This window comes from Falco rusticolus, chromosome 3 (assembly GCF_015220075.1).
Source record: "Falco rusticolus isolate bFalRus1 chromosome 3, bFalRus1.pri, whole genome shotgun sequence".
In the NCBI taxonomy this organism is placed as follows: domain Eukaryota; kingdom Metazoa; phylum Chordata; class Aves; order Falconiformes; family Falconidae; genus Falco; species Falco rusticolus.
Window position 1 is genome coordinate 41,251,016 of NC_051189.1, and position 23,169 is coordinate 41,274,184.

General features: G+C 38.6%; 1 protein-coding gene across 1 annotated transcript in view; it reads right to left on the reverse strand.

The window, feature by feature from the left end:
• Positions 1-23,169, reverse strand: part of SULF1 (sulfatase 1) — a 127,887-nt gene that overhangs the window by 86,640 nt on the left and 18,078 nt on the right. Inside the window, exons 3-4 of the mRNA XM_037381926.1 lie at positions 18,424-18,492; positions 16,050-16,147 (exon numbers count right to left, since the gene is read on the reverse strand). The gene's annotated coding sequence lies outside the window, so the exon portion shown is untranslated. The remainder of the gene's footprint in view (positions 1-16,049; positions 16,148-18,423; positions 18,493-23,169) is intronic.

Genomic DNA, 23,169 nt, shown 5'->3' on the forward strand with positions numbered 1-23,169 from the left:
ACCTGCTGTCTTTCCTACTGTGTGGTGGCAATGTTGGGAACATTCGTATTGCTACTACAGCTTTGCACTATGTAATTTCTTTAAGTTCCTTGGACACCTGGCTAATGCAGGGCCTACTATACAGTTAATTTCCTTAAGGCAAACATAGTAATGTGGTTTTACAGTACTTTCACATTACTGCACCTACTCCTTGGGTGTTCAAGAGTTCAGTGTGGTTGGCCTAGCCAACAATTCATGGTAAACTCATGAATTAACTAGGAGCATTTTTGTATAGAAATAGACTTTGTTAAAAAGTGACTTGAAATGTTAAGCAACTGGTTTGTTCAAATAGCTAAAGTGACTGAATATTTGATCCTGACTTCAGAACATTAATATTCTCACAGCAAAATACAGCACACTGAGGAATTTTGCCTATGTCTATGGTATGAATGAACTGAATCATCCCCTGAAAAATAAAATTTTTTTCGATCTTCAACTCAGCATGTAAAATACAGGAACCAATACAGTATAGCAAATAGGTCACCATTAGAGCAGTGAAATTTTACTGTTTTGTTTTATGATTAGTACATTTGGCCACACAGATATCATCATCTTCTTAATTCCTAGTTATTGCTCTGGTTTTTGCCCTGGTAACTTTGATACAATTCAGGTAGGTTTGACAAGCACAGTAGAAAGCATTTGCAGAAGCAGCTGAAAGAGTTTCACTGAGGTGCACTGAAAGTCCTCTTATGTGAGCTGAAAGGAGCTCCCCATGCAAGGAAGCGTTGGCAGCAGACAAGGGACACATCACAAGTCTGCCTTGTGAAAGCTAAGTTTGCTGAAATGCACTTAAGTCAAATCCTTAAAGGTGAAAGTAACAGAGGAGACCACAAAGGCTTTAAGCTTTCCGTTATAAAAACAGTGACAGTGTTCTTCTTGGATAAAAACCCACTATTGACATCAAAACCTTTGTCCCATCAACACTCAGCTACAGTACTACATCATGTGTGGCTATGAGTTCTTAGAAACACACTAAGGCTCTGAAGCTGCTGCAGAACATTTGACTCTAGGAGAGTTACAGGACAGAAACGATGTGCTAACAAAAGCTGCTCTGGTTAGCTGTTTCTGGATGGTGTGTTAAGCACTAATTTTCATCTACAAATGGTTCTGAGTGTGGTACCCAACAGATCACTTCTTTTCCTGAATTACGGTTCTGCAATGGGGATGCCTTGAAGATAATTATTTTACCTGCTGGATGCAAGTTTATGAAACAGAGAATAGGCAGTATGCTTGTGGTACAGGGACTTCTGAAATCTGGGCTTTCTTTTTCCAACGCGCTGAGGAAATTCAGTTGAAGAACACAGTATCTGGGTTATACCACTGGAAGGGCAGAGGTTGTACAAAATACATCGGGGTCTGCATTTTAATGAATTTACATTACATCTACAGGCTAGCACAATCAAAGCGAAATAAAAAAAGAAATGCCCCCAAAGCTTCATGTGAGATAACAGTATTCTTACTTATCTCCCCCAGGCACTGCATATGGAAAGACTGCTGCTTGTCTAGATACAAGACCGTGACTAACTGATGATTAATTAGCTTAACTTATACTCTCATCAAATTCACTACTTCTATAAGTAATTTCTTAAATGACTTAGCTTATGTAGACAAACTCGGGCAATTACTGACATAGTACAAATAATTCAACAATTCTAGCAAAAAGGCTCAAATAAACACAAGCAAACTGAAGTCCTACCAAATGTCTCTAATGAAGTTTTTGCTGGGGTCACAGGCAACGGATTTTTCTGGCTCCATGGAGCTTTCAGAATCTGTTGCACATGGCATGTCTTTGGTCCTTGTTTTGATAAGAAAAGATTAAGGGACTTGCCCAGGCAATAGCAAGACAGAGTTGGAACTACCTGTATTTATGGAAGTTCCCAGTGCATTTAACAGACAATACAGACAGAATTTTTCCTCTCAGTTTAGGCACAGGCTTAATTTTGCCACTGTTTACATTAAATGTCTAGGAAGTTTGGGTCACAATATTGTCTACAGTTATTACCTAGAAATATTTGCTGTATGTGAATGTTACCATCTGGGTCAACAGAGCTATATGCTGTCAAATATCAATCACAAATGGATCAGGCTGGACTCCAGTGATAAACAGGACTATCCCAATAGAACCCTTATTCACCTTTCAAATTGTGAGGCTCAGTTAATTTATATTTTTAGAACTTTCTTGATGATAAGTTGCTATAGAAATTACAAATATTTGCAGCCCATAGAAAACTTCAGCAAAATTATGATGTATTTTTTTGTTGTTGTTACGTTTTCTCTAATTACATTTCAGTCTTGTCCATGGATTTTCGTTTTCCATTGTCTAACAGTTTGTCTGAGGTTTCTGGATTTCATTTTTACACAAGCTAACGCTGTTTCAGAACATTCACTACTTGAAACAAGGACTTTTGAAAAGAAAAATAAAAATGAAGAAATGAGTATATAATCATAAAGAAGCTGGGGGAATATCCAAAAGTTTATTGTCCAGAATTCTCTGCTTTTAGCAAGGCAAAATCAAGGGTGGCTAAGAACAACTACATTTGGAAGTGCCTCCATCAGGTATGGAAACAGCATGCTTCACTGCAGCAGCTTTCACAGCCATCATAAACCACTAAAATTTTAATAAATCTGAGGCTAGGCTTTCAAGATTACTATAGAACATATGTGTCTCACTGTCATATGATGAAAGCACATGTGTATGAATGTTATAAGTTTGGAGAAACTGAAAGAATCAGTGCTGGAGCACTATTTCATGCCATAGACTTTCAAGAGGTTCCCAGGCCATAGCACGAGTGTCAATCTAAGACTGATGCACTAGTCTCCTAATGTGAAGTACATTTTAGAGATGAATACACATCCTTAAAATCAATCTCTTATTGACAACTTAAAACCATCTATCCTACTCAACCTAAGTAACCACTAAACGCGCACCCCCCGCCCGCCCCCCCCAGTCTATAGATATTCAAGAGTGGATTTTGGAACTTGTGGACCTTTCTGACTGAACACAGGTTCATGCAACTCCTGCTGGCACTTCAGAAAGACATGTTAGTTAAATTTTAAGAAACCCCTGAACAAACTGTCTGAAATCTTGTGGCACTGTGCCTCTGCTAATAAACCGCAAACTCCTCTTCTAGAGAAATGGACTACGGTGCAGAAGCAATTGCTTCACTCCCCCCACTTCTTGTCACCTGATAGCCTCAGGGTTGCCACTAATGCCAGCTCCACTACAGGCTTGGCAGAGCAGCAGTGAGCCCAAATTAATAAAGCCCAGCTGGATACAGGTTGACACCATCAAGAGCCTCTGTGTTTCTCAGGGAACAGGCTTAACATGGAGCCAGATAAGATTCATATGGGCTTATTAACTCCAGCTCTGTGTAATGCAAAAGCAGCGGTACTGATTATGGTGTTGAGATGCTCCTGGAAGCAGTGTAGCCACATTCATGTGGCTCTGAGCTTCAGCTAATATTTGTGGCATGAATAATCTGCAGCACATGGATAATCAAGTACTGACTGTAATCCTGCTTCTGAATGGGTGCACAACCAACATATCTAGTGAGGCAGTGCTGATACAGAAGAATTTAAAAGCTCTGAGCCTAAAAGAAATCCAAACTCTTTATTTCTAGACTGTCAGCAACTTGTTTTGTATGGAAACCCAATACTGAATCTTATTATTTAAGGGAAGGAATTTTATTACTTATAGCCAGATTCACCTTCATGCACAGGGTGAAGCACAAAAATCTATGAATCACTTCAGGTCTGTTTTGACCACTTGGCAGTGCTTCTTAGGTCTTAGGCTGAGCCTCTCCTGAGGTATGAACATGCCCCTGAGGACTCCACCCTGCTTAGTGCTAAACAACTTCTGAAGGTGATGAGTGCTCTTACATTACAGCACTAATCATTATTTGGAATTTTTTGAACTCTACAGGACTACTTCTCTAACTTCTGGTTTTAATATTTTCATTGGAAATGAATATGTGTAATTGACTTATGTAATGCTCAATGGGACTTAGCAATGCTAAATGCTTACTGAGCACCCTGGGTATCTTTAACATGAGAAAGATACTCTAGAGTTACTTGCCTCATGAATACAGGCATGTATTCCTCATGAATATATCCCTTTTGTCATAGGTAAATGTATATAAAAGTTAGTCATAGACTAACTTTTAATCTAACTTTAATCACTCCTTAGGGTCACATAACAGCATAGGTTGCAATTTATTCATGTTAAATTCACAGCAGTTTTAACCCAGTCACTGTCTTTACCTCACACATACATCTGCATCTGCTTAAATAATTACACTGGGTGGGATTCACCTCCACATTGTAGACACCTAGATTTAATTCTCAAAATGTCGGTGTCACTACATGAGGTAGGTGTCTAAGCTTCCACAGCAGTTAAAGGGGAATCTAGTCTGTACAGTCAGAGGAACCTGGAAACTGGCTGTCCAGTTGCAGCTCTCCAGGCACCACTGGCTATATCGATTCCGATGATATTGCCTATAATGGGAGACCAGATATTTACACACTAACACCTACAGCTAGGTCTCTGAATCCCACCCAGTAGATTAGGTAATTGATGTCATTTCTGAGTTATTGCCTAACCCCTTTTTCTGAAAATATATTGAAAAGACTGAATTTGAAAGGGTTTCAGGATACAATCAACCTCCTGTACATACATTGACTAAAATCTCCCTGGAGATGCTCCTCTGAGTTGTACTTAAAGGTACAGCTACTGTACAACTATAAGAGGTAAAGAGAAAAAGGAAGAGGATAAAAAGTCACATTGGGAAGGGTTTCTTAAATTTTCATGATTTCCCAGCTTGTGTCTGGAGAGTCAACAATCACCACAACAAAACGAGGCTAGAGATTATATCTATGTCTTTATTTATATCTACCTACAGGCACACATACATATATGCATTATTTTCCTTTCCTATACAGGCATTTAAAACTCAGTACACTTATTTCCTCACAAGGGTAGAGAAAGCATATTAGTGTCCTATAATCTGTGGTTGGGAGGAAAAGCATAGGCTTGCCTGCAGAAGCATGAATTGTAATCCTGAATTTTAACAGTGTAAGCCAATAGAATACTGTTGCCTTTGGAAGAGTGGCATTGACGCAAGACTTCACTCACAACACTAAAAACACTCACTGCTTTTCCTTATGCTTTAGGGAAGCTGTGTCTGAGTACCCAGTGCTACTGTGGGGCAAAGTCTGGCACAATTTTACCCTCTAATGCTTTTTTACTTTCTCCTGAAGCCCAATATACCATCATACTCAACAGTGCCCTCTTCCCCTTCCTCTGCTCAGCTGTGCTAAGGAAGCTAAGGAAGCTGTCCAGATCCCAGATTTTGCTCTGAAGAGCTTGGAGGCAAACTACAGTGCGTTTTCAGTTAATATTTAGTCTCATCTTCCATCTGACATTTTTACATCTTCCACAGCTTTCTACAAAGATAAAAAGAGAACTGGGAAGATAATAAAAAGGGAAAAGGTTCAGGGAAGTTTTAAAGTTAGGGAAACTTTGATAAGGAAAAATGTAATTAGAGGGAAGAGAGAAGGAAGGCAGTGAAACAAATGGCACAGATGTGAGAAAGCCATGTCCATACACAAGTCTGTGCTGATTAAGCTAATCAGGTTCAGTTAAACCCCTGCATTGACACTTCTGGGAACTGTGACACGTATGAGAACAAATGAATAATCTCTAACAGTACTTGGGTCACTATAGCATGAACCAATGTGCTTTTCAGCCAGCATGCAACAAACCTCATCAGTGTCTTTTCAGAGAAATGTAGTAACTTAACTTCAGAAAAGCAATTAAAATAATCCGTACCTATCGTGCTGCACAGCTTAGGATACCTAAAGTTCCTTGGAGACCTAATACTAGGCTTCTGGGTCTGCTCAGTTGTCACCCTGTCTTTGTTGCACTAATTGCCTAAGATCCTGCCTTTTAGCTAACGCTGTTTGGGAGATGCAAAACAGGCATAAGTCTCTAAACGAGCCCAATTTCTGAGGCACACATTTGTCATGGAAAATTCACGGGATGTTGGGGATCTACAAGAAAACTGGAAGTTTGAGATTGAAGCCCTCCTTCTCATGGTGACACCTGGAGCTCCAGCTCCAGTTGCAGGAGAGTTCCTTCATCACCAAGCAATGGTGACAAAAGGTTCAGTCTGTCTCTCCTGGGAAAGCTGCTTCAAACAATACCCATATGCTGGGAAGGAGGAGGGGGAGCTTGGTTCTGCAGGTTAGATCACTTGGTGTGGGGATGGGCTGGCATTCTTGAGAACTTTCTGCTCTTTATCAAATTACAATGTTGGGATAATATATAAACAGTCTAGGAGGAAGTACTGAGACTGAGGACGTGACTTCAGGCTCCAAGTATCTGCTTCCCAGAGAAGCCTGATTGTAGCCCTGACCTGGGTTTTTGTGTTTCTGCAAGAGACAGATATCTAGGGTAGTATCTAGCCCTTTACCATCCCCTAGAAGACGTTTCCATTTTCTCTTGCTCAAATCCTAGTCAGAGAGAAGAAAATCTACCATACAGATTGTAGGTGTCTGATAATACTTAGCAAATTCTATTCCCAGAGCATCATAACCTTAGCTGCCTTTATTGCCTTTTCCTTCAGAGAATAAAACTTTTCTCCAAGCATTCTTCACCACTAAAATATACAGAAGCCACCATATGTGGTCTGTGACTGGTTTGGAAATGTCAGGCTTCCATCTGAGCAGCTTAATGCATTTTCTGATTACCTGTTAAAGATGATTCACAGCATTGTGTAGATCTGTAAATGTGCAAAAATGGTATCATTACATGACTGGCTTCATCACTCAACAACCCAGGAAGGAGCCAGGAAAGCAGCACTTCAGCTCTAGTCCTGAGTTTCAGCTATTTGATCAGACCTCTCTTTCCTTAGGACAGATGCTTGCAAAGTTTCACAGAGGCTGTTGTTTTTCATAACTGCAGTTGTAAGTCTGGTTTGACCTACCATACCTAAGTATATTTAAACAAAAAATGTGCTTACAACCCAATAAACATATAAGTGATTCTCTCTGGGTTTTTGGTTGGGTTTTTTTGTGATCAAGAAGAAATTTGCTACCTAGCTTCAACATTGTTTGCTGTTTAGCTAAAGGCATAAAAATTCCTTCAGGAGGTCTGAACTAAATGAAGCTATAGATTTCAGAGCTGGAGGTTTAGAAATTCTCTCTGCTGTATGCTCAAAGGCACAGAGCTCTCTTGGGCAGAGGCTACAGTTCGCCAAATTCATTGAATGAATGCTAAAAAGACCCTGATCTGCTTAAACACAGAAACAACTTGTCATTACTTGCACTGTCAATACCTGAAAACATGTGACCTTTGCTGCTGGCAAAGTAACATCTTATAGCCCAGAGGTACATTAAATGAGCTTAACGTAGAATCAGTTTGACACTAACATTAATCTAGGGCATGTGGACTTAGAAGAATCACAAATCTTCTTTTATAACTTGAAGTAGGTCAAACATCTCCCTTTACAGAAATAGCATTTGAGTTCACATAGCTAAAAAAAAATCCCATTATTTAAAATAAACATCTCTAAGACATATACAAAATATTTTAATTAAGTAGCTGCATTCTATCCTGCTTACTTTTTTTCCGCACTTTTAACAGCACATGTTATTCTACTCCTCACAAAACTCTTGTTTAGTTTGTTAGCACCAATAAAATCGCACTTCCCTGAAATGGCTGCATTTCAGTGATGAGTGAAAAGATCCCTCTTATTTTCTTCATATACTAAAGTGACAGTGCTACTTGAAAAGACATTTCTATTTTATTTATACTTATAGAAAAGACATAAGTGCACAAAAAAAAAATGTCAGTGAAACATATGAGTCAGAAATCTCTTCTATTATTATTTAAATAGAAGGTACACACATTTCAAGTTTGCATTTTAAAACTCTGATCCACGGAAGTATTTTGTTGCTATTCAATGTACTAATCAAGAATGCACATAAACTGTTGTCCTGCACTGAAAATTCAGCTTGCAAAGTGACACTTTCTTATTCAGCAATATTTGCTTAGTGAATAACAAACTTTAGAACTAATCCAACAGCAAAAAAAAAAAAAACCCCAAAAAAAGAAAAAAGTAAAAATCATTCTATTTTTCCCTGTTATCTCTTTTTGGCCGATACTGTTAAAAAGGTAAATAGTTTTTTATGTCACCTTGTATATTAAACTCAAGAGTTAATCACATTCCTGTCAGATACAGTGGGGCAAGTCCTCCAGAGGTGAATGGCTTGTTCAGAAGTTATAATGGTGATAAAGAGTAACTCTATATAGGGCATCTACAGTTTGTAGCCAGCAAGTCTTTGCTAAAGGAATATGTCTAATGTAGCCTATATACCTTTAGTCCTAGTGATTTATGATTGAAGCTATGTTTGTAAAGTTGCTTGCTAGACAGTAGAAACTGTATAACTAATACATTCGCTGCAACCATCGTGAAGACGACATGGGAACATCATGATAATGGCCTTACGACACATTAACAAAAATCACCACAAATTTTTCAGAAGTCTGAAAGCCTGAATAGGACAGCTGTACCCTTGAAACGTTCCTGGAATGAGGCAGGTCCACTCAACTCTCTTTCATCACTTCTTTTTCCAGCAAACACCTATAAGCATCCCTGTGCCATCTATTCCAGTTAATATCCTTTGAGTTAGGTATTTGTTGCTGCTGTATTTCAGCATCTTGCTTCACCTTCAGCTCTGTATGACATCTCTTTATTTTTAACCCAGCCTGTGCCATGTATGTGATACAATATTCAGACTGGGAGAAAAGTCTTATAGCAGAGACCCAGCAGAAAATTTCAGTGCACTCGAGAATCAGACCATGCATTCAGAAAGTGATACAAACAGCACTTGGTAGTAACTAGAAGGCAAATCATGGGAAAAAGATAATCACTACCCCCCCCCCCCAAAATATTCTCAAAATACTTATCACCTTTCATAAGCTTAAAAATGTATCATGATCCAGCTGAGTACCTTGAGGAGTAAAGGCTGTGCTTGTTCTGAGCATCACAGAATATAATCCTTCTAGAATATTAAGTATTATGTAAGCATACAGCCCTGCAGACACAGTTCACCGCTTCCACGTCATCACAGCCAGTAGCTGGGATATTAAAAAATTTATTTAAATCACAACCTAAATGCAAAGTCAAAGTTTCCATAGAAAAAACTGTGTTCTTTTGTTTTATGGTATTCTGACTTATTTAAATAATTATGCATAATTTTAAATATTCAGGAATACAGTGTGCATGATGGTTTAATTTGGCACTATTTACACTATGCAAAGTTGTGGGGAAGGCCTCCTACCTAAAAGAAGTAGTTAATGCCTGTTTAAGAACTTAAAAACACTGGTGAAGAATGTTTTCATTTCAGTTACAATCACTGTGTCATCGTATCTTTATTTGCTTTCAATTAGTTGCATGGTTGAGCATCATCACTCAGTCATGTCTCCAGCTATTCACAAATACAGAATTAATGCCTATAAAGACCTGCTTTGTTAATCAGTGGTTATATTTTATTGCCTTAGTCAACTTAATTTACATTTTACAAGATTTCAAAATCACATGGAGGCTCTGGACCTGATCACTGAAGGGTCTGAGAATGCCTCCAGTGGGAACCAGCGTGGCCTTGAGCCTCTAGGATCAGTTCCTAGAGACAAACATGCCCACTGTGCCATATACAGCTGATGAACCATGAAGCCTGGGATTTCCATATGGCATTATGAGCATTCCATTACTGCATTATCCAAGCACTCCATGATCTTAAATGTATCTATTTCTGCAGCTCTCCTGTGAGGTTGTGAAGCTATGTTTTCCCTGTGGCATTAACAGTAGCACTTTGTACAGGAAGTCTTGACTGGAGCAAGAAGTGAAACTTAATTCCTCCAAATACCAAGTTCATCAGCTAACTAGTGCACCAGCTTTCTCACTGCAGCATGGGACCAATGGAGCTGAGAATGGGATGATGACTTAGAGAATATCCCATGTACAGCTCATTTCTTGTCTGTACACACTCCTATAAATTAAGAACTGCAAAACCAGCTGGGAAAAACCACACATTTTTCTTCCACATGAGCAATAAAGTGTAAAACATGGTTGAACTCTTCCCCAGAAGTAATATCCTTACTTTCAAGATTTCTTTAGGTGAAAGACTGCATTTCACTAGTACATAATCTGGTTGCCTGTCAAGACGAAAACCCACCAGGCCTTCATGTGACATAGATAACAACACATTTTCTTGTTCCTTCTGGGAACAGGCTGAGGAGGCGGTAGGGAAAATGATCACAACTTGATGCAACAATGAGCAAAGAAATGTTGCCTTAGATCTGTAAATCTGCAAGGCAACACAAATGCTGGAAAGCTTTCCCATTAGTGTTTCTTGGCCCTGAGTCAGTAAGCTGCTTCATTGCTATGTCAATAGCACATATACATATATAAACACATGTCCGAGTGCTTTTCTCACTCCAAGTAGATTTAAGCAGTTGCAGATATGTCATTTTTTCTATATGACAAAAAAAGTACTCTGAAGAAATGTTAATCTTATCCATATACTCAACTCAAAAAGCATTTACAGTTTTAGTATTACTGTATCTCACCACTAATGTCACATTAGGCAGTTCTGTCTGTGTGGTTTTTCTTTAGCTGTTTTCTTCTATCATTCTGCTCTTAATAAATAAAGTCAAAAAAGCATTTTCTTTCCAGTATTGGTTTTTTCCATTCCTTGACTATACCATGCAACACAGTTCCCACGAAGTTCAACAAGGCCAAATGCAAGGTCCTGCACATGCGTCCATGAAATCCCAAGCACAAATATAGGCTGGGCAGAGAACGGATTGAAAGCAGCCCTGAGGAGAAGGGCTTGAGGTATTGGTGCACAAAAAGCTCAACATGGCCCAGCAACGTGCGCTTGCAGCCCACAGAGTCCTGGTTGCATCAAAAGAGGCATGACCAGCAGGTTGAGGGAGCTGATTCTCCCCCTCTGCTCTGCTCTCATGAGACCCCACCTGGAGTACTGCATCCAGCTCTGTAGCCTTTAACAGAAGAAGGAGATGAGATTCTTGGAGCAAGTCCAGAAATGCTGCAAGAAGGCTTTTACCATACATCAGATTCTACTGTCCATGCTTTATCTCTTTCCTCCAGAGGCCAGGCAAGACCACACCACTCCTCCTCCATCCATCCCCCTCTCCCACAATCCTCAGGGCTATTTGCTTAGCTGGAACGAGCTACAGCTGCACATCGTCCATGCCAATCAACCCACTGCCTTCGAGGCAAGGCCACAGCTGCATGTTATCAATGCTAATCAAGCCACTGCCTTCATTCCTCTACACAGAAAGAGTCCACAAAGATGATTAGAGGGCTGGATCACCTCTCTTATGAGGACAGGATGGGAGAGTTGGGGTTGTTCAGCCTGGAGAAGAGAAGGCTCTGGGGAGACCTTACAGCAGCCTTCTAGTACCTAAAGGGGGCCTACAAGAAAGCTGGAGAGGGACTGTTTACAAGGACATACACAGACAGACCAAGGGGGAATGGCTTTAAACTGAAAAAGGGTTGTTTTAGATTAGATATTAGGAAGAAATTCTTTACTGTGAGGGTTGTGAGATGCTGGAATGGGTTGCCCGGAGAAGCTGTGGGTGCCCCATCCCTGGAAGTGTTCAAGGCCAGGCTGGATGGGGCTTTGAGCAACCTGGTCTGCTGGAAGGTGTCCCTGCCCATGGCAGGGGGGTTGGGACTATATGATCTTTAAGGTCCCTTCCAACCCAGACCATTCTATGTTTCTATGATTCTGTGATCATTATAATCTTAATGATGCTATAGGTCTATTCCTATCAAAGACCTTTTCCTTCTTTGCTAGAAAAACAGTGAGATATGTCTGGATCAAGTTACTGATAATAGCAGTGTATGGCTGAAAAATATCTCCATTCTTCTTAAACTTTCATCTGAATGGAAGTATTTGGGAGGGTCATGGGGAAATAATGACCCACAAAATTCTTTTACAAAATCCACTTTAAAAATATTTCTTACATGAAGTATTAAAAGTATTTTTCTCAGACTGCATTTCCTATTTTGATGCCCTTGCACAGCATCAATTCTCCACTACAGCATGGTAATACAACTGATACTGGATAGGAAGAGAGTGATTTGACTTTTGCAGACAAGAAAACACCATCTAAATACGGGAAAAAAGTTCATAAATAATTCCAGAGACTGGCATTATGAAAGCTTGATCTTGAAATCTTAAGACTACATTTATACAAACGTTCCTGCCTTCCATTTGGTGCAGGTTGTGAAGGAAGCTTTTTGGATCTATTTTTGTCTTGCCTGTCTGTCTTTTCCTGAGCGTACTCTCAGCATACTGCCCACCAAACTGCTGACTGCCTGCTCCTCATTAAGGCATGCAGTATGGAGAAACATGCCAGTAAGAAAACCAATGAAGCAACCTAATCAGCAGCTGAGAACCCCTTCCACCGAGTAGCAGGAGGTAACAAGGGGGGTAAAACTTCATATTTCCTCTTTGGACCTCTGCAGGTGTGAACAAATTTAATAGGGATGAGCAGCTACAAAGGCAGAGAAGTCCTTGTTGCTTTGTGTAAGTGACATGGTAATTTATGGGTATACTAAAAGTGAATCCCAGAATATTTACTTTCACAGCTTCTACAGGGAAAACTCCAAGACCACAAACTTTCTGCTGTATTGACAGGCTGTAAAACACTCCCTCTGGATCTTAGTCAATGGTGTATGTAGAAAAACATAGAAAAGAATTATGTGTGAGAGGGTGACGGAAAAGAAAAACAAATGGAAAGGGCACTTGTTTGCCAGATCAGATCAGAAATGTACCCTGGGCAAGAAAGTCACAAAGTAGAGAGGAAATGAAGGGGAGTAATTCTGTCTTCTTGGAATATCCCATTTTATCAGTTATATCTATTTTAGTTAGAAGCTATTAACCCTAATGCATTTAGGGGGAAAATGCCTTACCTTTCAGCTAATAATCCCTTTCTACATAATCCTTTTTTCCAAACCAAGAAACTTGACAGCATGAGAAGAAAAAGGAGTTGAGAATGAAACAGTTTTGTTTTGAAAAGTGGAATATACTAACGAGATAGAACTAAGAACACTGATGGCAGAGATCACCTGGGAGGGATGCAGAAGCAATTAGTTTAGCACATGCTTCTTAGCCCGATAATCTTTGTGTGAATGCATGTCTGAACATATATGTGCATGCAACACAGAGATGTACCTCTGTGCTAGAGAATTTTTCCCATGGGACTTCCCTATTTTTGGTAGGTAGCTCCTTGTCACCTTTTAGCAGGAGGGAAAGAAAAAGCCCCTAGGAAAGGAGGTAAAAATGATTGATAGGATGCTGGCTAGAGAAAGACTGCCTGATTACAGATTCGGCATGACTTGGCTGCATGCTGTGTAGACAAATAATAACAATGAAATACCACAGCACAGAAAGAGGAACCCTACAAAATGATTGTAGTTCTGCTGTACGTCTTCTAGCAGGATCTGCTGATAGACAAGTTACTGTGCCCTCAGTGTGCATACAGTAAAATGAAGGCTGAGGTAATGACCTATTAAAAAACCTTACTTGCACTTGCTGTATGTCTCTGTCCCTCTGCTTCCCAGCTTCTCCTAAAAATCTAGTGCCCATTGGGATTTTTCTGAGATATTCTGAGAAACCCATCTGACCATCTACCCAAGTTTCTTGCTTGGAGATACCACCGGTCAGCCCAGTACTCGTGACCTATAGATCTCTCAGGCAGATTCACCCTCCTAAGCCCTGCAACATGGAGTGAAACGTTGTAATGCAAGCCTCTTCAGTTCTTGTTTCAAGATCATGCTCATTTCAAATGAAGTGAAGCTGGTTTTTTAAGCTCTTACATTTCCCAAAAATAAACTAGGATTGAAATGCCTGTTTGGAACTGGGACTGCGGTATGTGTGTGTGCAGTAAAGAAACTACATTTCTAAAAAACCTGACCTCAAGGGTTAAGTTGTATTTGACTTAATTAACTGAAGTTGGCTTTTGGAATGTCAGTGGATAATGTGCCAGGAAAGTCTTTGCACTGAAAGTGTCATTAATAGATTATATACATAAGAGACATGATTTTTAAGCTTCAGGTCAAAAAGCTGCCTTTTCATTTTTCTTGGAACTTTCCAACTATTTTATCCATGGTACAAATGATAACACTTTATTTCATAATAAATATTCTGAAGGCATTCCTAATACTGACAAATATGAATTACTTTTATGCATACTTCACAGTTGTAGTTTTGTTGTATGAGATACCATGACCCTAAATCTGTAGGGAAAAAGTCTGTTTATAAATTTTTCTTGCAAAATCTCTCTACAAAAGCAGATGATGTAGTCAATGAAGAGTGAACCTCTAAAGTTTCAGGTTAGATAAACAAAGTCCAAGCTTTAAAAAAAAAAGTATTAACCTTTGGATCTGCAAAAATCGCTTGGAAATCTTCCAGTATAAAGTCTTTCGTAAGATTATTTGTGCTTCCTGCCTTTAACATCACCAAAGTAGTCACTTGTCATTTCATTGTAGAACTGGAAGGTACTGCAAATAATAATCCAGTTCATTCTCTTCAACAAAAGCAAGACCACTTATCTACATCATATTATTTCATAACTTCCACTTCTGTGGAAATCTAAGGCATGCATTTTCTTAGCCCTGCCCTAGTCAACCTCTTTAAGAGCAACCTAGGAAAAATATAGATAAACCTATAGATAAACCTAGTAAAAATTTAGATAAAGTTGGGAGAGAACATTAAGATGGAGATAATAACTAGACTGATGGTATAGGACAGCTTGGATATCGTGGTATGCTATATGCAAACAAGCAATATGTGCTTTATATGGGAACAATACACAACCACACATACGGAGGGAAAATAAAGCAGATTGAATAATCTTATATTCATTCTAATTGTTACAAAACATTATCTGAAGATCTGGTAATTTAAATATTCTGTAATTAAAATAAACTGTGAGCTAACATGTCCAAATAGTAACTGGTTCCAAACTAAATTCCATACAAAGACTTGCACGTGAAATAAACTTGATGTATACCAGCTGTCTTTCATTGCTAGTAATGTCTTAATTTACCAAGTTTACCTCTGCCTTACATATACCTGCTATTAAATCACATGCATTTGCAAATTGTTTAACCAGAAATATTTTATGTAAATGAGGTGACAGAAAATAATACAGATGAGGGGAAAAATGAATCTCAGAGCATTTCAGTTTTCCTGCTCTGTGCTCTGTCACGTGGCTTTATATTTTTATTTGGTAAGTTGAGATGTATGATTTGATACTCAGTACCATAATTCCCACATCACAAGGTCACCACACAACTTGCTGTGACCTCCTAATTCCACCTAAAAGTCAGACAGGCCTTGAAAGCACATAACTAGCTCAGATCTTTTGGAATTGCTTTCGCAGAATTGCATAAGACAGCTTGCATAATGCTTTTCTTTACCATGACCAGCTGCATACAGTGACAGTAGCTTCCAGTTTTCATAGACGTGATGTTCACATAAACAAGGGAAAATTCCGAATCATTACTTTTTCCTTAATGTATATCTTTCCCTGCAGAAAAAGTATGCTTTCATCTTGACATAAGTCAAGCCTATAAAATATTCCTGTTCATAGGCTCAAGAAAGGCATACATTTTGTTTACAGGATATTATTCAACAACCACAAAACATGCAATTTCTGGATGTCTTCAAAATTAGAAAGTTAATAGTAGCAAACTTTGGATTGAGAAGCTATCTGTGTAATCATTTACTGACTCACTAAAATGTTAAGGGTCCTTGGGTTAGTCTTGAGCCTTTAAAGTCTGGCAGGATAGAACCTCCAGAAGATTTACTACAGCTTAATTATTGACCTGACATAATACTTAGGCTATGTAGCACATGCTGATGGCTTGTTTGGTTTAATTAATTACTGAATAAGCATTTTATTTTTGTACCTTTGAAGATTTCCTGCAGTTAATGTGCCTTGGTTAATTTTCATAGCATTGGACAGAAGTCTGTATGTCTTGCTCAGTGAATTGATTATAGGCAAAACCTGCAAAAAGGGGAAAACACATTAATACTTATAGCCGCTAGGAATCACACATTTTAGTTGTAACACAAGGTCTGTTCATACCGGATTTAGAATTTGTTTGCAAAACTAAACTTATTCATTCCTATTTACTTTGCTGAATCACTCTGCAGAACCAAATTTATCCATGTCTAACTACCTCGCTTACAAGTCAGCAAGCTGCCATAGTTCAAATAACTGAAATATCAGCAAACATGCATGAATTTTTGAAGACCCTGACTTATTTGGTTTTTTTTCATTATTAAAGTACCTATCAATGTGTACCTGCTTTTTCAGTGCCTTAATACATCCGAGAAAACTCATGGCAGATGTTCTTCTACAAAAGGGAAAAAAATTAAAAAATAATAGTTTCTACTATTGTGAAATAACTGTACAGAAATTATAAGCTATACTTTATTTACCCATCAAAATGAAATTAAAATGTTTTTCTTCTGTATTCCCAGTGGGAAAGCTCTATCAAATTTAGCAGGAATTTATATCTTCAATTTAAGCACAGTTTTATTGTTTGGCTAACAAAATATTTACATCTCCAGACTCAGTTTCTAATGGATAGTTCAAACATCTAGATGTCCATCACAAGGTTCTGTAACTTTTCAGGATATTTTCTGAGAATATTTGTAATATTTTAATAGAATTTTAATTTTTGGAGGTACATGTATTTGCTTTCATAATTGTTCATTCACTTATTTGTTCTTTTTTAAAATAAGGTAATACTGAAATCATGTATAAATTAACACGAACTAGTCCATTTTGTCTTTAGGCAACTGAAATGTAACTACCAATATGTACTATATTAATCTAAATTCCTCACTCCTCTTCTTCCTTTGGCAAGAACCAAAAGGTTCATATCTACTTTCACCTCTTCTGACCTGAGCTACTATTAAGATTTAAGATCTTGTAGATGATTCCAGTCAGGAGAAAGTTTCACCGACAGAAGAAGAGCTCTGTTTTGGTTTTTTTGATGAACACAGGAAATATTTTCTTGATATGAACTGTAATTTCACATTCCTTTAGCCTAAAATAGTCACAAGCTTCTGACAGAAGAGACGTCACCTTCACCTCCCATCCTGGTGGCACATCCCTCCAGTGAGTGCCCGCACACGTGCTCCTGCTGTTGAGGGGAGCCAGGTGAAAGAACTAATCTGACCAAGTGCTAATCCCACCAGCCAAAAACATACCCGCAAAATAGCAAACAGATTCGTTTTCATATGGGTCAGCTCTGTCATCTGGCTCCCTGTGTTGTCACAAAACTGCCAGTGCTGTCACAATAAAGGAGAACTGGGGGCCACCACTCCAGAAGTCAGCACGTATATTATGAAACCCTCACCTTAGACAGGGGACACTAGAACCACTGGACAGGGTTTTCCTGCCTAAGCCAGCCCGTCAGTCAAAAGGGCCTTTCTCTGGGCTTTAGTTTCCTCTGTTGTGAAGTCCCTTTCTCTTTCAGGCTGTCTGCTCCCCTTCTTTGGGATCTCTCTCCATCTGGAGCACCACCCTTCTCAGAAGGGCGAGCCAAAGCCTGGCTGCCTAACGATTACGCACTCTTGAACAGCTCCGGGGCTGACTTTGGTTTTGGAACAATCATGCTTTACTGTTTCTTACAGCTGTTTTATAGGGCAGTGACAAGTAACTCTATCTGTTTTGAGGATAATGAATGCAGTGAGATTCTTCATTTGAGAACTTCTGAAAGGTCAAACCCAACCTTATTAGGAAAACTCTGGTGACTTGCACAAACACCAGCGATGGGAACAATGAACACATATGGGGAGCATTATTTCATGCACAGCTGGGTACCTGGGACCAAAAAGAAAAAAAAAAAAAATCCCAGGAAAATGTGGGGCATTTAGACCTTCCAGGGAATGGAGTGCGAGGAGAAAAATACACCAAAAAAAAAAAAAAAAGAATGAACCCTCCCTTCACCAAACCCAAAATGGAGTGTAAATCAAGAAACCTGAAATACACACAAACGTACTGATACAAAATTAAATGTAACTTTTGCTTCTCCAGTGCAGAACAGGTCAGTACAGTGGCATATACAGTGCCTACCAGTGGATTCATTGTCTCAGTAATCAGAAAGGACTGTGAATTTTAAATCACAGGCTTTTAGGTGGCCAAGACTGTGAAGGTAGGAATAAGTTTAAATAAAAAGCTGCCAGTATTTGGGAACTTAACAAATCACCTCACAGTTATTATTATGCTATCAGTAAGTACTTGCATTATTATAGTCCTCTAAATCTTACCTTTTTCTTATGAAAGAAAGAAATATGGTCATTATTTTCCACTCCTCCTCAGTTTAGTCTTTTTTTCTTCTGCAATAAATAAACCAATAGGAAGTTATAATAATTTCTAGGCAATAAATTTAATAATATTTTTAAAGAAAAAAAACCAAACCCAAAACATATCCCTTGCATTTATCTATACGTTATTTCTAGGAATATATCCCAGCTCAGTAAGAAAGACATTGTATAGAGTAATGTTTTTTTTTTTTTAGTCGTCCCATAAGCCCCACTGGGACCATTACTTCTAATTTCAGCAGGAAAGGGTTACAGCAAAGTACATTGCTGCTGCAACTTTCTTAATTTATCAACAATTCTCTTCTTTAATTCTTTTTTTGAGAAGGTTATACTGATGGTGTACAGTATCTACAGAGGGCAGTAGCTCTCTAAAGCTGCTTCTGCAGGTGTAAAGCAGAAATCCAGCAAGACATTTACATTTCAGCCAGTAAATTCAGTTAAGCCTGCTTACTAATAAATCAAAAAACAAATCAATGTGCTGTTAAGTTTTCAAGTTGGTAGTGGCTGTGAAGACCAATAGGACTTCTGGGATTTCATCTTGAAAATTTAAGCCCAGAATCGAGATAGAAAATTCTTAATGTAGAAAAACCAAACACATAGGCATGAAATAATTGGAAATTATGTTATATATATATATATAAAATGATGTTATTATTGTATTATCTAGTATGCATTTTTGGCTCTCTGTCTTTGAGAGATTGGTCTCTCCAGCTTTCAATAATGTACTTTTTGTTGATCGGTTTCCAATTTTTCAGCAGTGCTGTAACAGCTAGGATAATCAGACTGAAGGGTTTCTTTGTCATTCTCACTAGCTACCATTGAACATTTTTGCTCACCATTAATGTCACATAAAGTTATGGGCAACTAACGAAGACGTGCCTTTTTCTCTGTATGCCCTCAGCACTCCTGGGCATGTATATTGCTTGGGCCAAGAGGCTAGGAATTAAAAAAAAACATTCTCAATCACACTCAACACAATTTATCCGCCCCAACATAAGCCCTCCTTTGACCACATCACAGAAGCCAGCAACGCCCTGCCGACCTTCTGAGTGCAATGACTCCTAAGTTACCAGCGCTAAGGGACGGTTGAGTGCACCAGGCCCTTCCCACAGGAGCTGGTTGAACGCACAGTAGTGTTACAGAAATTTTTTCTGCCAGCAAAAACTGTGATATACTGAAAGGCCAAGAAGTCACAATGGACATGATTTTTCCACTTATTGTATTAGCTGGACCAAGTCTCAAGCAGATGATGCAAGGAAAGATTTAGCCATCAGCCACAGTATGAGAGGATGTGAAGAAGAGAAAGTCATGCAAACACTGGAAGTTGATTAATCACATTATTGCCTCAATTTTTGAAATATAAATGAAGTCTATGTTTCATTACAGTTACTTGTGGTAGTTATGTGGAGGAATGGGCTGCGATGTACAAGGCCAGATTCTTAGTCTCAGTACCAGAAGTGAAAATCCCACTGAAAGGGTGGCTGCACGGAAGTACCAAAGGATGAATTCTGTCCCTTCAATTGCTATAAAAAAAAAAGTATTTATTTCCTATTATTGTTGTTGTTATGGGAAACAAATTGGGCAAAGAACTTTTGAAAAGAAAGTGTTTTCTAATGGCCAAGAATGTAATAACAAAAAAAATAAAAATTAAAGAAAACAAATTATCAAGATGAAAATAAACTAATGAAGAAAACGATAGTTAGAACAGAGGAAAGATGCTTAAAAACCAGTCTTCACATCATTCCTGTTCATAACCAACAAGCTGACAGCATGCGGACAGCAAAAGCTCTTTTTTTCCCTTTTTAAAATGTCTCCTTTTTTCATTGTGAGAGATCCATGATTTTTTAATCTTTTCTTTCTTGCTCACTACTGCACTTAGGATGTTAGTTTGAAGTACATGTGATAAGACGAAATCAAGAATCACTTAACAGCACCAGCTGAAGTGAAACATTGGCTTTAGGAACCTCTTTATTTACACATACAAAAGAGGAAAAATATTGGAAGATGAAGCAGAGTGAAGATGAAATAAGCCACTGGATGATATACTGAAGTATGATAGAGTCCAACAGCACTAGAATCAACAGAAGTCTTTCCATTTACTTTAGTGGGCACTGAACTACAGAGGAGAAAAATACACATGGAGATGGTAGCTACCATTGTAAAAGTTTCCCGATCCCTGTTTTCCACATTCAGTAGCATATGAAAATACGATACTTTCCAGTAGGTGCACAAATGAGTTCATTATGACTTAACATTAGGGACAATGCTATGTCATAACTTTATTCAATGGAAAAAAGGGCCCATTATTTTCTTTAAGTGATGCTGTGTTTAAAGAAATTGCTGGAACACTTTTATTTTTCTTCTTTCTTTCAGTTTTCCTCTTTAGGTTTCTGTGCACCATTTACTACCTAAATTCTGAATACAGCCTTAGTCAGGAACCTTGCCATAACCTGCGGTACAGATGGTGACTTAAAAGCACCCCACAATGAGAAAGGCTTACAGCATGCTGTAATGCAAGATTAGTATTTACTGTTCTGCCTTTGAACAGCAGGTGTTTAGATACTGCTGGATGGCATATTGTTTGGGAATTTTGTGGGAGTGTAGGTGTATTTGTGACAGTGAGAGAAATCCTTCCTGTATAACACAAATAACCAATAAAACATATGAGGGTTTACTATGTACAGGACTTTTTCCATACCTGGGACATACTGATAATAAAGAGTTTTCTGAATCATTCCAGAAGCAGTAATCCATGACTGTTACTACGTCCTGGGGTTGCAACGATCTTATTTAAGCTCACAAGAGAAACACAGTCACAAAGCCTCCAAGGAAGACCCAAGGGACTTCAGGGAGTGTTGTGTGATTGTGATTCACCGAACTCTGAGTCAGTCCTGAATTTATGTACTCAACTTCATGCCAGAAGGGAGGTCTTTCAGAAACCAGGAAAATAGTAGACCCACATCTTTCTATAGCCTCAGCTAGAGACATGTTCATTACTTCCTCAGACCAATGCTGTATAAAGAATGTCCTTACACAGCAGCTTCCCATTCCACTCAGAAACAACTTCCTTCCAGTGGAGAACTCGGTGATCTCTGTGTGCATAAAGTGCTTTTGCATTTCCAGGGTTTATATATTCTGTACACAAGCTACAAGTGCAACATGATTGCAGTTGTAATTCATTGAAAACAGAATGACCTGGAAAACATTTTGGTGGCTGACTTCACAAATGCTGATAAATGGACAAGAGAATCCAATTCCAGCTATTCAATACTTTTTTTGATGGACCATCTATAGGAATGATTGCAGAGCAGTCTGAGCAACCACAGTTTATGTAAGTGTTTGATTCTCCTCTGGCCTTGTATTTCTCATTGCCTTCAGTAGGCAATCTAAGAAGTATTTCTGAATAAGGATATATCCTAATGTTTCTCAGAACTGCAGCTCCATTATTGACACATAAGGGAGCTCCAGTACACACAGAGCTCTCCCACTGCCTGGCACTGTTATCAAGCCATCTAGCCTTGCTCATGATAGATTCAGAAGACAGAACAGTAAAAAGGCACCAAATGCCAGAAACTTATGAACATTACTAACTTCACCACTCATTCAGCAGTATTACCATAACAATGGAAACATCTGTTGTTTAAAAAACAATGGATCAGCCTATGCAGATCAGTACAACATCTAGTCCTATTTGCAAAACAGTAATGGTTAAAACTGATCTCATATGCTTCTAGATATTCACAACTCAGTGAGATTATCTCAATAGACTAATTTTTAACGGGCTTCTACCACTTACTGCTAAGATTCCTTGCTAAAAGAATTTCCACCATCCATATACTGGACATGCAAGGGGCAATTCAGCACCAGTCATAAAATGACCCCTGTCGCCCATTTCTGGGTGAAACTGCAGAAGAAACTTCTTGGTATCACCTTTTTGAAATGTGAAATACTGCTTTTAAAGGTCATGACCAAACCCCTTAAATTAAATAAGATTAATCTATATACATCTTTTTTCCTTAGAAAACAGACTCTGCTCATTTAATTTTTCATCATAGTTTTGGTGGATATGACTAAAAATTTACCATAGTATTTGATGTTTCATTTGGAAAAATGTGTTAGCCTGATTCAGAATCTATTTGGCTACGTTGTGAAAATACACTGGCTATAAGATTCAAGTCTGCTTCCAAACGCTTAGCTAGCTAGCTAGTGACAAAACTGGACACAACTCTTACACTTCAGAAGAACAAAAGGCAATTTCTACTTTCTAAATTAGAAGTAGAAAGCCAAACCGAAAATTTGACCATTAAGTGAAATAAAAATGCAATAAAGCCAAAGTAGCAGGCAATGCAAATACAATAAGTACTCTAAAATAATAGAAAATATTAAATTCAGCTCTGACACAGCAAGCCACTTTACATTAACTTGCAATTTTTTTATACTTTGATTTAACCAAAGGGTTTACAGCATTGGTGGATAAGGGAAGAGCAACTGATGTCACCTACCTGGACTTGTGCAAAATATTTGACACTGTCCTGCACAACACCCTTGTCTCTAAATTGGAGAGACATGGATTTGACAGAGGGGCCATTGGTGTATAAGGAATTAAGCTGGATGGTCACGCTCAAAGGGTTGTGGTCAATGGCTCAACATCCAAGTGGAGGCCGGTGATGAGTGGCACTCCTCATGGGTTAG